The sequence below is a fragment of the Dermacentor albipictus genome, chromosome 5, assembly GCF_038994185.2.
Source record: "Dermacentor albipictus isolate Rhodes 1998 colony chromosome 5, USDA_Dalb.pri_finalv2, whole genome shotgun sequence".
Taxonomy (NCBI): Eukaryota; Metazoa; Arthropoda; class Arachnida; order Ixodida; family Ixodidae; genus Dermacentor; species Dermacentor albipictus.
Window position 1 is genome coordinate 172614797 of NC_091825.1, and position 16151 is coordinate 172630947.

The 16151-nt window shown below is 47.0% G+C and overlaps 1 protein-coding gene across 4 annotated transcripts in view; it reads right to left on the bottom strand.

Moving 5' to 3' along the window:
* LOC135916678 (toll-like receptor Tollo) overlaps positions 1 to 16151 on the bottom strand; it is an 85760-nt gene that overhangs the window by 37414 nt on the left and 32195 nt on the right. Inside the window, exons 2-3 of one of the 4 annotated variants that reach the window (XM_065450118.2) lie at positions 5666 to 5730; positions 4861 to 4956 (exon numbers count right to left, since the gene is read on the bottom strand). The exons of 1 other annotated variant lie outside the window; for it this stretch is intronic. The gene's annotated coding sequence lies outside the window, so the exon portion shown is untranslated. The remainder of the gene's footprint in view (positions 1 to 4860; positions 4957 to 5665; positions 5731 to 16151) is intronic. 2 more of the 4 variants (XM_065450119.2, XM_065450120.2) reach the window with 2 other exon arrangements.

Sequence of the window (16151 nt, forward strand, 5' to 3'; positions counted from 1 at the left end):
CGCCCGACTTGCTGGCACTAAAGGCTTGGCTTCTAGCGTGGCCGACTGACAGCGCATTTGGGCTCAACCTGATGGTAAGAGTGCTACTGACAACGGCGTCCCAGAGACGGTCCGACGCCATCCGCAGGGACGTCCAGAAAGTTATTTACCCTTGTCGAAAGCTGATTACTGACATCGTGTAGTCACAGTACTGAAGAAGATGACACAGGGAATGCAGGCTCCCGAAATCTAGTGCTACGCCGACGGGCGACCGGAGAGTGCTGTCAAATTTTAACGCGAACGTGAGGCTTTCCGAAATGTCATCATTTGTGTGGCAACGCCGATAGGTATCTATAGCTCCCGTTGTGTGCAGCTTGCTTCGTCTCGGTGCACAAAATGCTGCCCAACTTCTCACAATGCGTCCCCACGGGCGCGCGCATTGCACGGAACCTCGATTGTTCTTCGTGGCCGCACGCGCCCGCCGCCGGTAATAGTGCCGCGTGCATTATGCACCGCGGGCGGCCCCGAACGGCTTTCGATTCGGCAGCCACAGGGAGGCACGTCGCTTGCTCCAACGATGCCTGGGCGCCATGGTAACCGGCCGTGTTTGAACAGTCTCTCGGCGTGCGCTCATTCGCTTTCTTTTCGCCGTGCTTCGTTGGCCAGATGCGCGACGTCAATTACCTGGGCCATCGTCAATATCAGCGTTCAGAGCAAAATGTGTTCTCGACGGATTTGAAACGCACGGTACCTTCTTTTCTTTTTCATCCAGTAGACATCCACGGCCGTGACTGTCCAACAACTGTGAAACTACTGCAGTTATTTCAGTACATACGCGAGCGAAACGCAAACAACAAGACATGCCGTGCTCATATGCAGCGTATATTATCTGTCAACATCAATATGAGTTGTGTGTGCTGGCACTGAGAAGTAGGATTGGTAAATAGGATGAATTGTCTCTCTCAACTTTTTTGAGGTGAATATGAAACCACGTAATCGAAGGTGTCAGTACCACCACGGCAACGTCCTTCTTTACTCTATATATGCCGGGTAGCAGGGAATATGTGCTGCGCTGTGCTCGGCGGAATAGCGTCAGTTAATAACGATGGCTTATTGCGGCTCCCGCCATCAAGGAATGCGTCCTAACACCCGTCGCGACTATTGCCACCGCATACCGAGGCGCCGTACGAGTTGGGTGCTTGTCACTTCCCTACTACACTGCAGGCCGTGCACTCGGCACGTTGTTATCCACCTCAGCGAACCGAATTGAAATGTGGGGTTTTAGGTGCAAAAAGCACGATATTATTATTGGGAACGCCGTAGTGTGGGACTCTGCATAAATTTTCAGGGAATCTTTGATGTGCCCCGAATGCACGGTACACGGGTGCCTTTCCATTTCGTCCCCATGGAAATGCGGCCGCCGCAGCCGGGATCCCTCGAGCAGCGCAACACCGCAGCTGCTAATTACCATCGTGGTGGGTTACTCCTCCTCGGAGAGTTCGCGGGTGACCATGAGGCAAAGGAAACTGCGGCTACCCTAACGGAAATTTAAAAAAAAAACATGTAACGGACATAAAAGCACAAGTGGCATTCGCGAAATTAGGGATGATGTCGGCTCTGCTCATGGCGCAACAAATGGATTAAGGCAATCCATATAAAAGACAAATGAGGAGCTCGGCTGCGTTGTAGATGATCTTAATAACAGATCGAGAAGTAACAACTTATTGATAAAGGGACTTCCAGAGACAGAAAAAGAGGACTGCGCAATCACTGAAAGCCAGATCCCGGATTTTATTTCAGCTCATTTAGGTTTGCACTTACAGGGAAACGACATCGGACAAGCTCACCGCATTGGCACGCGTCGAACCGGACAGATTATCACAAAGTGCTTCAAGTTGAAGGAAGACGTGCTGCGCAATGCCGCGAAACTAAAAAATAAAAATAAATGCAATGCCCAAAGTATGGCTCGAAGGCGACTTCTCGCCGAAAATACAATTAGCCCACTAAAGGTTTAGGTATTTCGCTAAAATCAAATGCAAGGAAAAACGAGCGCTTCACAATTAGGTTCAACAAACTTGAGCTGCGTGGTAAGATGTTCGAATAGGACGCAGTCTTGCGTATAGGGTGAGCGAGGCAAGAGACGCGTCTTCCAAACAAGTGACGCAAGTCAAAGCCGCACGTCCTCTTGTCTGTGCTGCTCGCAAATTTCGCAGTCCCAAACTTGACGCAGTGTGAATTATCAGCACCGAGACATGGCTGACCGCTGATATCCCGAATGGTGAACTACCCTTGCAAATAACTTGACAGTCTTTCGCAAAGATTGCAGGGGTGGGGGGGGGATGTAATGACCGCTCTACAGAACGATTACGAACCGTCACCTATGCCCACCGATACGCCGCTTGAGCTACTGTGGGTCACATTTCGACAAAAAGATATCAGTGCATTGTAGGTGCCTGTTACTGCCCCCGTTACAGTCAGCCGGACTTCACTGATCATTTGCATCACCCATTAGAATACGTATTCATGCAGTGTGCACCCACAATGCATTTTAATACTGGGAGTTGATTTTAATTACCCTAGCGTATATTGGACGACGTGATCTGTGAACTCTTCGTCCCCAGCGTTCCCACTTTCTTCACACAGTAAGCATGTTCGATTGGGTTTAGCTGTCGAGTGCATTCGGGGCGCGATGCGCAGGTGGTAGAAATACTACAGCGTGCGCCTCATAATCATATCGTGGTTTTGGCACGTAGAGCCCCACAAGTTAGTTGACCTGCTTCGACTGGTACACTAGCCAACTAGAAGCGAACATGTTCTAGATTTATTATATATAAGTACTCCGGGCATTTTTTAAATTTGTTTTGAACACATATACACAGTTAACATGAAAGGGAAAGCGAGGAGCAGGCTGGCAACTGCCACCGGAAGAGGCACAACGCCTGCCTATTCTTCTGAAGGGAGGCGACAGCAACACATAAATGGAAGATAGGAAGGAGGGGAGGAAAAAGGAAAGAGGAAAGGAAGAGCAACAGGACAAATCTAAAGATTAAAGTAGAACTCTGCAGCCGGAATTAAAGTGACGCCGCGTCGAACAGCCTCCACAATTATCAACCACATCCATGGCTAGTTCGCTATGCGGCTAATTGTGTTCTCCACGATGAGACGCCAAGTACAGCTGCACGTAATCACCGTTTCACCGGTAGTCGGTTCACAATATATACCACAAGGTGTTAGAACCGGCTACCTCCCATCTTCGAAGGAAGAAGCGTTGGGGCAGCGTACTGATCACACACAGTAGGGCCGGTCACTGAAGGTCACGCTTACTACAGAATGTTGAATATTCTTGCTACAAACGTGAACCTAAGTTAGTTAACTCCATAAAGGTTAGTAGGGCGCGATGGGCCTGATCACGTTTAGATGCACAACCACTGAGGTACAAACATTCCTCGAGTGTAGCACACCGCAGGCCACGGAGATGATAGTCTCTCACTAGCGACATGCGCTGCGCACTGAAAGCGGGACACTCAAATATAAGGTGCTGAATGGTCTCGTAGCAGCCACAAGACGTACACAATGTACTTTCCACACGCCCTTGTCTGTATTAACGTTCATACACGTTCACGCAACCAAGCCTCAGCTTGAGCAGTTGTGCTCTAGCGCGACGAGGCAAGCCTCGACCACGAACGCGGGGCGGGAACGTTCCATTCGCGACGAATCAGCAGACAAGCGTCATCAAGCTTGCACAAAATTTCTGGGCAGTCACAGTTGCTATGAACGCAACTCGAAGCGAGCCGATCTGCCTCTTCATTTCCCGCGATTCCTACGTGTGAAGGTATCCATTGAGCAACGAGAGATACCCCATGTGATGTAATTTTGCTCGCAGATTCAGTAATGCTGCGCAAAAGTGGACAATCAAGCTCACTGCGTTGTAACCTGCTAAGGGCAGCACGGGAGTCCGTAAAGATGACAACCTTCGATGTAATTAACTCCTCTTGCACATATTTCAGTGCCACATTTATCGCTGCTAGTTCCGCAGTTGTTGACGAAGTTGGATGAGGTATTTGAAAGATACGTCGTACTTGAGTTGAAGGGCAGTAAAAAGCTGCAGAGGCGCCTTGACCGTCGTTGTGTACAGATGCATCTGTGAAAACTTGAAGATAATCTGGAAACTTTTCGACCAAGTGAGACTGAGCCAATTGTAATATTGCCGAAACAGCCATATCAGACTTTTTGTGCATGTCAGGGATTGTGAAGTAAATGGGGAATACGTGTTTCGTGATACCTTTTGGAGGCGGAGACGTATCTGAAGCAGCATGTTCAGAAATGGTAGTGATATCCATAAATAATGCCGCCATTTTTCCCATGCGAGATAACGGGCGGTGAATCTGATGATCAAGGAGCGATTGACCATTCGATGCGCGGTGCAGACGCTCAATATGATACAGAGCTCTCTTATCTGCTTGCAGCCTCAGGGGTAACTGATGCGCTTCAGTAAGTAATGCAATAGATTGCCCCTCACCAGGTAATCCAAGCATTAGTCGAAGGGCAACGCGATGATCTCGCTCCAGTTGGGCCATCGAACTAGGTGGTATGTTCAAAATTGGTAATGCGTACAGCATGCCTGAGGGTACTGATGACTGGTACACCTGAAGAGCCGTTGTTTAGTCGCAACCAGCACCTCGAGCAGTCAAGGCGGCCACAGACTTAAGGAGGGAGTGCGATTTACGTCGTACAGATTTAACGGCAGGGCGCCAAGAGATGCGATCATCCACAATTAACCCCAAATAACGGTGTTGTCGCACCCAGTTCGACAAGCGCGTTGTTTAGGGTGATATGCTATTGCAGCCGACTTAGCAGGTGATATGAGCATGCCAACTTCACCCAAGTACTCCGAGGTAGCGTTGAGAACTCTTTACAAGCTTGCATGAAGCCGCGGACCAAGGTGCGAAGGGCCGCTTATCCACAGAGCGATGTCACCTGCGTAGACAGCTATTTAGTACAGAAAAAGGTCCCATAGTGTAAACACTGTAGGGAGATCTTTTATAATGTTAAAAAAACACTGATACTACTAAGAGCGGCGATAATACGCTACCCTGTGGAACGCCGCACTACACATTTCGGTATTCACTAGTTACTTCTCCGACACGCACTTTCATCCGGCGCTCCGATAGAAAATTATGCACAAATTGGAGCAGACGACCCAAAATTCCAAGGCAAAGCCCATACCAACGTAACTCAGGAATTAAGCGACCACAAATTCGGTCACTACGTACTTCCACTGTCCCTTGAAGCAAAATATACTGCCACATATCAGATAATAAACTATTCCAGAGCTTACACCACGAAACTGAACCAGATGTTGTATGTGTTTGTCCCTTTATTCGAAGACGCGTTCAATACACACCCAACAAATGAGAACTGAGTTGTCATTCGCGATTCAATGAAAGAAATTGAACTCGTTTGCGTGCCTAAGATAAACATTAAAACCAGAATATATGCTGCGTGGTTCACAAGAAATGCCTGGAGATGTGACAGCGGCGAACACGGAAAACTCTGACAGTGATTGAGGAAAACGATTGACAGAGGCATACTTTACTGCTGAGACAGCAATCAATGAAGTGAAAGACACTTTAAATAATTATAGATTTAAACCAGTTAATAATTATAAAATTTAACCAGTACTCACCTTCGGGACACAAACCAGGAGGCTTACGAAAAGGGTTCTACTCAACTTTAGGACGACGCAACGAGCTATGGAAAGAAGAAAGACAGGTGTACCGTTAAGGGATAAGAAAAGAGCAGATTGGGTGAGGGAACAAACGCGAGTTAATGACATCTTAGTTGAAATCAAGAAAAAGAAATGAACATGAGCAGGACATGTAATGAGGAGGGAAGATAACCGATGGTCATTAAGGTTTACGGACTGGATTCCAAGGGAAGGGAAGCGTTAGCAGGGGGCGGCAGAAAGTTATCTGGGCGGATGAGATTAAGAAGTTTTCAGGGATGACATGGCCACAATTAGTACATGACCGGGGTTGTTGGAGAAGTATGGGAGAGGCCTTTGCCCTGCAGTTGGCGTAACCAGGCTGATGATGATGATCCTAACTTGTTAAATAGTAACCTTGCATACCTTTGACGAGTCATTAATCTTAAAGAAGAACACGCAGTTTCTTCAATAAACGACGAAAGCGGTAATGACGAGTGATTAATCCTAAAGAACAACACGCAGTTCCTTCAATAAACGACGAAATCGGTAATGTAGCCCCTGCGGTTTCGATGTCGTAAGAAAATACTTTCCTGAAAATTTCACTAGTGATTTACCTTTTCAGGCTATTCTTGAGAATCCAGCTCTTCGTCATACATGTGTTCAGGTAACCATAAACGTACCAGGTGTAGCCCGTGCTATTGAGCGGCTGGCACTTAATTCAATCCCTCGTCCTGACGGCATCAACACAATACTTCTGGAATTTACAGTGCGCGTTTCACCCATTCTACTGTCGCTCATCTTTCAGCAGTCCTTAGACAGTGGCAGCATTTCCGATAACTGGAAAATGGCACATGTCATTTTCATATACAAGCCCGGCAATAGAACAAGTCCTAACAAATTACCGACCGATATTACTGGCCTGTACATGCAGCAAACTGTTAGAACACATTTTTTTTTCTCACACATTATAACTCATTTAAATAGAGATAATTTACTTTTGGACAGTCAGCATGGCTTCAGGCACAAAAAATACTGTCAAACACAATTGTTCAAACTAGTTGCTGACCTTCATGGCTACATGCCTGAGCAAAAATACACTGCCGCAATATTAATTGAGTTTAGAAAAGCCTTTGATCGTGAATATTCGTCTGAATGGACCGGCCCCTGATGCCACATGTTTGATGATCACCAACCACAGATCCTATTGCGACTTGCAAACGGTTAGCTAATACCTTAGCAAAAATTTTACAATCCACATCGCATAAGTAGATAAGCCGATATTGGTCCACTTTTTGCGATTTAGTCTCATCATTGCTTTTGGCTATAAGGATGGTGTGCTCTTCGTACATTGTGGCGGTTAGGTACCCTGCTTCCAAGGCCTCACGGTGCACGTGAAGTAATAATGGTGACAAGAGCGAACGAAAACGCTGATAAAATTCGGTAGGAAGGCCATCCGGGCCAGGCGTCTTGCCTTTCGCTAACGAATCGATGCATGCAGTTACCTCATTACTATCAACGGTTTCATTTGCATAATCATAATCATCTTGATTTAACTGGGACAGCAACGATAACACTTTTCTGGCAGCATCTGTAGCCAATGGCTTATGGCCTCGAATTAGTTCTTGTTAATGTTCGAAAAACGTTTTAGTTATTAGAGTCCGCTCATTAACAATGATTGCGCCATACTCTATATCTGGTATTTGTGTAGACAGCGCGTGCCGGCGCTCATCACCTAGGGCCCTACTGCAAGGCTGTTCTTCCAGGAAACGCTGCTCTCGCGCACGCACTAGTGCACCTCTGTATTTTTCTGTGTACAACGTTTGTAACTGTGCCTTGGCACTGTGAATATCATCAATATATTGAACCGGGTGTAGAGATTCAAGCTCATGTAATTCACTCAGATGTCTGTACACTGTTTTGTAATTATTCTTTGTTTTTTCAAAGGCCGGTGTTGATTATTCTTCGATTGCTATCATTTTAACTTCCTGTTTGAATAATTCCCACACAGCAAAGAGTGGCAAGCCCTTGCGACATGACACATGAGCTATCAGCTCAGTAACACGCTTTAAGAAGCACTCACGTGAAAGTAATTGGGTATTGAACATCCACAACTCCCAGCACATACGCCTACTTTGGTGCCGACAGCTACCAAACGATGCATAGGCTAGGCAATGGTCACTAAAGAATATAGGGTGCACAGTGTAACCATAAATAAGAGATAGCGCGCTAAGTGAAACGTAAATTCCATCAAGCCTTGCATGAGAGGTACCTTGGAAATGCGTATAGCGACATCCCGCCTTTTCATTTTCCCCAATATCCACAAGCCGATACTCACATATCAGGTGTTGCAACGCATCACTATTTGAATCATGTCTCAGCTTCAATGACGTATGATCTTGCGCGTTACACACATAATCAGTTTCCAAAGAGGACCAATGCAAGACCAGTACAGAAATGATGTCTAGAGATAAGAAGAAACATTCTCGTTCACGTAACTTGTTCGGGGCATAAACACACACAAATCTAAAGCTCATACCACTGATATCAATATCGCACCGTATTAGGCGTCCTTCCTTATCTGTAAACAAGTGCAGCAAATAACATTGTAAATGTTTTCTAACAAATAACATATAACCTACGGAAACGCCTGCTGCATGGCTTACACAAGCATGATAGTCAGATAGGAATGGGGATTGAGCTAATTCTGTGTTTTCGTCGGATTCAATCTTTGTTTCTTGGATAGCAGGAATATCTAATTTTCTATCGCGTAACAAACAAAGAAGCTGTACTTGCCGTCGCTCAACTACATACACTTAAAGTACCAAACAGGAAGGGAAAAGCGCCCGCCATGATTGCCTATGTAGGTGCAGCGTTTAAACGCTGCTCCAGAGGTGCACCACTCCCTTTTTGATGAGATGATGCACAGATAACCTTTTGTTTCACATTAACACAAGATACATCTGCAGTAGTAGGCGTTCCCCGAAGCGGTTTTGTCAACTTTGACACTTTGGGAACGCCAGCCTCCTTTCCCGAGGTCGATAGAGTGTCAGATGGCGTCGGACGCTTCTTAGCGGCCTCGCACATCGATCCAGATTCCATTGACGGTGGGCGATCTTGAACTTGTGGCGATTCTGTCCATGACGTAGTTCGTTCGTCGTCGGGCAACTCAGTCACATCCTCACTAGCAAGCTTCTGGTTGTCCGCCGATGAAGGCTTGATCTGCTCTTGTCGATGAGCCTCAGAGAGTGTTTCGCCGGTTGCATCCACGACTTCACTCACATCCATTAGATGATCCGTGATGGTATCCTCAGCTGGTCTATTTCCACGAAGCTTGTCAGCGTAGATTCCAATGTATGCATCTGCGAGGTGACCATAGAGGTGACAGTTATTGCTGCGCCGTGTTCTACATTGTTGCCGGATATGCTCGACTCTGTTGCACCGAAGGCAAAGTGGTGGTCGGCCGGCAACCAAGATGAGGCCCGTATATGCTCAACAGATGAGGCAGATTACTGGCAGAAACTCCATCCTTCAATGTAAACGTTACGTCTCGATTAGTCATTTGCCAGCCCTCCATGACGTCACACCACCACATTTCTCTCGTGATAGACTGCACTGTGCCATATGGCTCTAGCGCTTCAACAATCCGTTTCTGTTCGAAGTGTGGGGGAAGCCAAAGAAGCTTCAGCTTGATTTTCTTGCATTCCGGGTCTATGACAAGGCACTTGAGGCCCTTCACCAACAACTCGCCTTTGTCGACAAGTTTCTGTTTTGCGATGCTATTAACACATGTCACTAACCACAGATGGCTCAGCTAGCATTGTCCATCGCCGAGGATATCAGTTGCATTTAGCACTGAAAGGAGTGCATCGCGAAAGTCCGGGGCCCGATACGGCCGCTCTGCCAGGTCAGCATGCAGGAAAACTGAGTAGAGGACGGTGTTGCCAGTTGGTAGACGACTGAGCACAACTTTATAATTACCAGAAGCATTAGTTGACGGTGGCTGTCATCCTCGGCCTAGGGCCGTTGCGCTGTTTCCAGCGGAGTTCATCGCAGACGTGGCCGTTCGAATCAGCTTCTTCCCCCGAACGTGACTGTACATGTATACATTTTGGCCATGTCAACAGTAAGAATATCTTTCTGCGTTGATGTTTACGTTTGTATATTGAGAGCCAAGATGCGCTTTCACCCGCCGCGTCCACTGGCACCTCTCTGCATATAGTATCTCTACAGTATATAGTATCTCATAACATAATTACCCGCCACCTACCTCTCCCTGTATTTCCCACTTCCTCTTTCCCCAGTGAGGAGCAGCAGGCTAGAGACACGCTCTCCAGGCCGACCTCTTCGCCTTTCTCCTCATTAAAATCTACTCCTCCTCCTCTAGAAGAGCAAACGTGTTGTTAGCATCGACAAGTACATCGTGGAGTGCTAAAACATCGATTTTGCTTTAAGATAGCAATATTGAATAAGGAATTCAGAAATATACAACGGCAACCAGGGACACTGTTACGGTCAGTACTGCTAATTTCGACAGCTGTCTCTCGCTCTATACACTTTCGAGCGAGCATATAATTCGTGCGTTCCGTGCAAAATAGCCACATAATCAATCGTGGATAAGCGCTCATTTAGACAGCATATCGGTTTCTCACGCCAGCGCTGTGCCAGAATATTGACACCCGAGTGAGACAGCTTTTCACGCAACTTTGTGGAACAACCCTAAAATTCTTTCTCGCTTCGCAGAAGCTTATGCAATGCTTCTGGGGAATAAACTAATGTGTCAACGTAACAGCACGTGTAAGTCCACAGGCCTGTGTGCCACATCTGACCAAATAAAACAAAATAAATACGCAGCCGTTCCCGCAGATGGTATGAGTTTCATCAGCGGCCGGCTTTGAGCGAACCGGCAGAGCATAGCTGGTGACTCGTCGTCACGGCACAATTACGACAATCGGCCACGTCGACATTAATACCGGTGTCGGTGCTATCAGCATATTCAGAGAACGCACCATTGAATACCGCGCAAGAGAAAAGTACAGTGTGCACCACGGATGCGAAATTGACATACAATTTTAAAGCGTCGCGACGAAAAGCGCTTCTGTCGCGGCGTCAGAACTTATGTCGTTGCGACAGAAAGTGGCACATTTCTAACGCCACGACAGAAAGTGTGTCGTCGCGACAGAGAGTTCCTGTTGCGACGTCAGAATCGCTGTCGCGATAGAAAGTTGTTGTTGCGACTTCAGAACTCTTGTTGTCGCGACAGAACGTATCTGTTGCGACTTCAGACCTCTTGGTCCTCGCGACAGAATGTTTCTGTTGCGACTTCAGAATTTATGTCGTAACGTCAGAATCGCGGTCACTATAGAAAGCTGTTGCTGAGAATTCAGAACTCTTGTTGTCACGATAGAACGTTTGTGTTGCGACTTCAAAACTCTTGGTCTTCGCGACAGAATATTTTTGATGCGACGTCAGATTTTCTGTCGTAACGTCGCAAATGTCTGTCGCAACTACAGAAACGTCAGGAACTTTTGTCGTACGACAGAAATTTCTGTAGTTGCGACAGATGTTTCTGTTGTCGTTTTCAACTGGGCAGGCATCTGGAAGCACGTATATCATCTCAGGAGTACCACAGGGTCTACAACCATAGCTTTTTCTTATTTACATTAACGATGTAACGAATAACACAGGTTCTAGAATGCCACTATTTGCGAGGGTCATTTGTGGAAAGATATCAGCCAGCTTAATAGCGGGCCTAGTGCAACTCAGCCAGTGGTGTACGCTCTGGCACACAGAGGCACTAACGTAGAAAAAACAAAAACAAAAACACGCATAGAATACATAGCAAAGAAGGCAAAGAAATTCGGGTCAATGAAATATCGTCTATGTCCTGCGAACTCAGAAACGAAGCTTCACGCTTACACATCTTGCATCGGGTCTTGGTTAGGATATGCTTCGATAACATGGCATCAAAGTGCTGTTACTTTACCCCAGGCAGCACACCAGCAATGGTCCAAGCATGGCCAAATCCTGGCAGAAATTGGTACCAATCTTCAACCAATGTTGGCATATTAGCAAAGTGCAACCCATTCCAATGCTGGCCCAGAGTTAAAGCCAAGATTGAACGAATATTGTGCCAATGTAGCAGCCATTGTGCTGCCCGCGTAATACCAGTGTTAAGCCATATTGTTGCCATTATTAATCCCAGCTTTCAGCCAATGCCTTTTACATAATGAATATTGTAAATACGCTGGCTCTAGAGTATGCAGCCATTTTTACCGCGAACCTTTTGCTAGCGGCATTTTTTATAGCAATTTTCCCCATACCGTCTGTCTCAATAGTAGCTAGGAAAGCTCGATCGAAATATATTATGTCGAGAAGCAGAAGTCCTCTATACATGCAAATAATAACAAAAATACTACTGAAATTCACTTTTACTGCAGTTTACGAATAAATTTGCATAAACAGGCATTTTCTGTGGACCTAAATGGGTGAGGCTGGGTTATGTTCAAACAGTTTATTTACACGCATGCACCAAAAGAGCCTGTTCTCGTGAAGCTAGGTCGATGGCGGTAGATCAGGCAGGGCCCTCAGGATAGGAATTAGGCAAGGTGCCGAGTATGGTGGGCTGGCCAGGGCTTTCAGGGAGGGAAGCTGGTAGGCAGGTTGGTCAGTGCTCGTATGACGGCGGGCTGGTCAGGCTCCCGAGGACCACGATAATGCGGTGGTTTCGTTGAATTTGCTGCCACTTCCCATAACGCTTTCACCCTTACTTGGAGGAGATGCTTGCACTGTAAAATAAAAAGAAATATTATCAGCGATGTTGGTATGACAAATGTATGTGCCAATATGTTTTCATGTTGAAAAATCGGCACACTGCAACAATATAAGTTTTAGCAGGGAGTTCAAAGGGGTGAATCAAGAATTTTTCTTGCAAGCGATTTGTCTGGTAACACTATATAATACTTCAACATACATGGCATACCTTGTAGAAGGTGTAACAGAGAATATATAGAACACAAACATAAAATGCGCTGGATCCGTCTGCCTTGTTTAAACCCCGCACCTACTCAACGTAGCACTTTCTAATTTAAAGATTGCAGCAAAACCTGCTACAGCACAAATAGCCTCGTTTCAGATAGTGTAGACACAATGCGTCCTTTGTGCAAAATTTCTCATACGAAATTGGAGAAGTTGTGCCAGGAAGCACTAGGAAAAATAGGCATTTATTATACGAAAAGAAAGAAATACTGCCGGCTGGAAATTATGCTTGACCTAGAACAGTGAGAAGAAGCGCGGTTCCTCGGTATGACTAGAAGGATCAAGCAGCGCGTATGGCTTGATAAAATCAAAGTCCCGGAATTTGGGTGAAATTCAAAAACATGGATTTACGCGTGCGCTACTACGGGCACCATTGAAAGGCTGCGATTAAAAACAGCTATGTAATTACAGGCACTTTACATTAGTCAGGGCTGTTTCAGTGATATATACCCCGACTGAAATTGCTTGGGTTGGCAGCAGTTTATAACATTGATCCTAAAACATCACAAAAGAATTGTAAATTCGGCTCACAACGTTCCTGCTCAATAAGAGTTGATGGGTCTACACGAGCAATTTATCAGCCGCTAAATTTCCGTGGGCAAGAAATAAATAAAATAAGACAGCATATTTCGGTGATTCTTTCGGATATGCGCTCACTTACGGTGATAGCAGCAATTTCCAGCTGTGAAGACCACCACTCCATTTTAGATTGCCTGCTTATTCCTGAAATAATTGCGTTCCACAACTACAGGGAACTCGACAACGATCTAGCGGTTATATGAAAATGTATTCATTGAAATAAAGGGTATTTAAAAATATGTATTACCACATTTCAAATGTAACAACTACACATGAAAGTCTTAAATTTCTAGTCAATGTAAACTTATAATCCGCACGTCAATGCCCCAAGATTATAGCAGACAAATGCATTATAACGTTGCAATAGCCCCCACACATTGTTCTTTAGGCCGTCCAAAATAAATGAAGTGCTGAGCATGAATGCAAAAAAAATTCAACGTTAAGGACGCAGCGAAACCATGAGAAATGTTAGAACTTCAACAATAATATACACAGAAATCGTGGAATTAAAAAGAAAAGAAAAAGCGCTCGAGTAGCTTGACGTAATCTTTAAGGCAAGAGTATCCTGAAATTCAGCCCATTGAAACAACCTTACTTGTAATACACATAACTTAATGCATCGTTTTCTAATTCGCTCCGTCTGGCTCATTATAAAACTTATAGTATGCGCAAAACAATATGCACTCACCATTGTAAGGTCCACGCTGCTGTGTATCCGAGTTCATTCCACATCGAAGACGATGGCCACAAGCGCCGACTTTTTGCGATCTGTTGTTTCGCCTATAATTAATTCTAATCCTCGCGAAAATCCGTGGCCACTTACTTTACTGCCTATTTCAACATGTAGGCTTCTCAGCAAGCTTCTCATTAAGAATGACGACCGCAAGCGAGCATTTTCACTATATCAGTGCGCTGACAAGAACGGACAAGGCTGCAAGCACACATGCCGCTCACGCCACCCAATCAGCGTGCTAGCTATGCATAGAAGGAAAGGGTGCATGAAGAAAACGGCGATGCGCTCTCCCTCGCAGACCGACCGCGTTCTTTGGGCCGCAGCGACGGACAAGAGGGACAATAGTGACCCCGCCAGCGTTCCCCCGTTTCGTTTTAAACGCCTTAACCTAGGAACGCGACGCGACAGGTGAAGTATCTCACGCGAAATCCAGGGAAGATTACGGTTTTTCTTTTTTTGTTTTCATAGGAACGAAGCGTTGGATGCAACGTGCCACAATCTTTTTAAGAGAAGCCACCAAGAAGTTGACATCATTGGAATAGCTGAGACGTTCGAAATCATCAAAAGAATCGCATAAAAGATCACTAATAGATGCATCGTTAGCGTGTGAAAAAATTACCGACGATTACGTTACTTCCTAATGCCAAATTTGAGCGCAGCAAATAAGCTGTTTCACCTTTTCGATAGATTGAGGCAAAGAAATCGAGCAACACATGTATGCGCTATCACAGACTCAGAAACCTGCGACTCAGAAATGAGGAATGTCACCTTTCCGCACAGATTGCATGCATGAAGAACACAGTCTGAATTGACACAAGTCCGAGTTGGGAAACGCACACCGGAGATTCTCACGGCACGTATCCGGAAGCGGTTTCACGTCATTTTGGAACCAGAGCCGATCACACACTGAACACACACTTCCAAACGGATTGTCTGTAAACTGTCGCCGGAAAGCATTTGTTGCACCCTGACTGTTTGCGAGCCTTTGTTTGCGTTTGACCTCGGCCTCGGCCGCGCGAACGGTAGAGTCTTCTCTGCGACGGCGATGAGCTTCTGCTTCAGCCTCGCTTACTGCTGGTTGCTCTCGACGGCGGCGATGAGCCTCCGCTTCGGCGGTGCGAACGGCAGGGTCTTCTCGGCGGCGGCGATGAGCTTCTGCTTCAGCCTCGCTTACTGCTGGTTGCTCTCGACGGCGGCGATGAGCCTCCGCTTCGGCGGCGCGAACTGCAGGGTCTTCTCGGCGGCGGCGATGAGCTTCTGCTTCAGCCTCGCTTACTGCTGGTTGCTCTCGACGGCGGCGATGAGCCTCCGCTTCGGCGGCGCGAACGGCAGGGTCTTCTCGGCGGCGGCGCTTAGCCTCTGCTTCGGCGACGCGTACTCCTGGATCATCTCGACGGCGGCGACGGTAAGCTTCTGCTTCGGCGGCACGCACCTCTGGATTCTGACGGCGACGGCGCTGGGCCTCTGCTCTGGCAGCTCGTTTAGCAGCAGCAGCAGCAGCAGCAGACGGAGGACTTCCATCGGTCGTCTCGCTCATGGCTCAGAAAGAACTGGCAGATAATTTCGCAGTGGCGAACGGCAGCGGCAATTTCGGCTCGGGCGGTGCACATATACAGATCCGCCGCCACCGATCTGGCTCTCTGATTGCCACCGCACAGGGGTTGCATTGGAGGAGGAGCGAAGAAAGGAATTAAGTTCGAGCCGGCGCTTTGACAACCGGAGACTCGCAGGAAGAGGGGGGAGGGGGGCGGCGTGTACACCCAGCGGCAAACGATGGGGGCAGAAGCGCGCGCAGCAAGCGGACAACACGATAAAGGGAGGAGGGAAGAGATAGCAGCGACTGACTGATGCCGCTGACGCCGATAGTGAGTCAACCCCAGCTGCGGAGTTGGTTTCAGGGACAACGCCGCCGATGCCGACACAAACAATATGATACCCTCGCTTCCGCAGCGCTAAGAACCAGGTCTAGCCGTGGGAAGGTGATCACGTATTCGTCGACGTGCCGGGGCCTACGTGAAATAACCGGCGCGTCGGCAACTGAAGAGCACCCTATCCGCCACACAAGAACAGGGGGGGGGGGGGACCCTTTCCTCCTGTTTCTGCATGGCGGCGACGGTG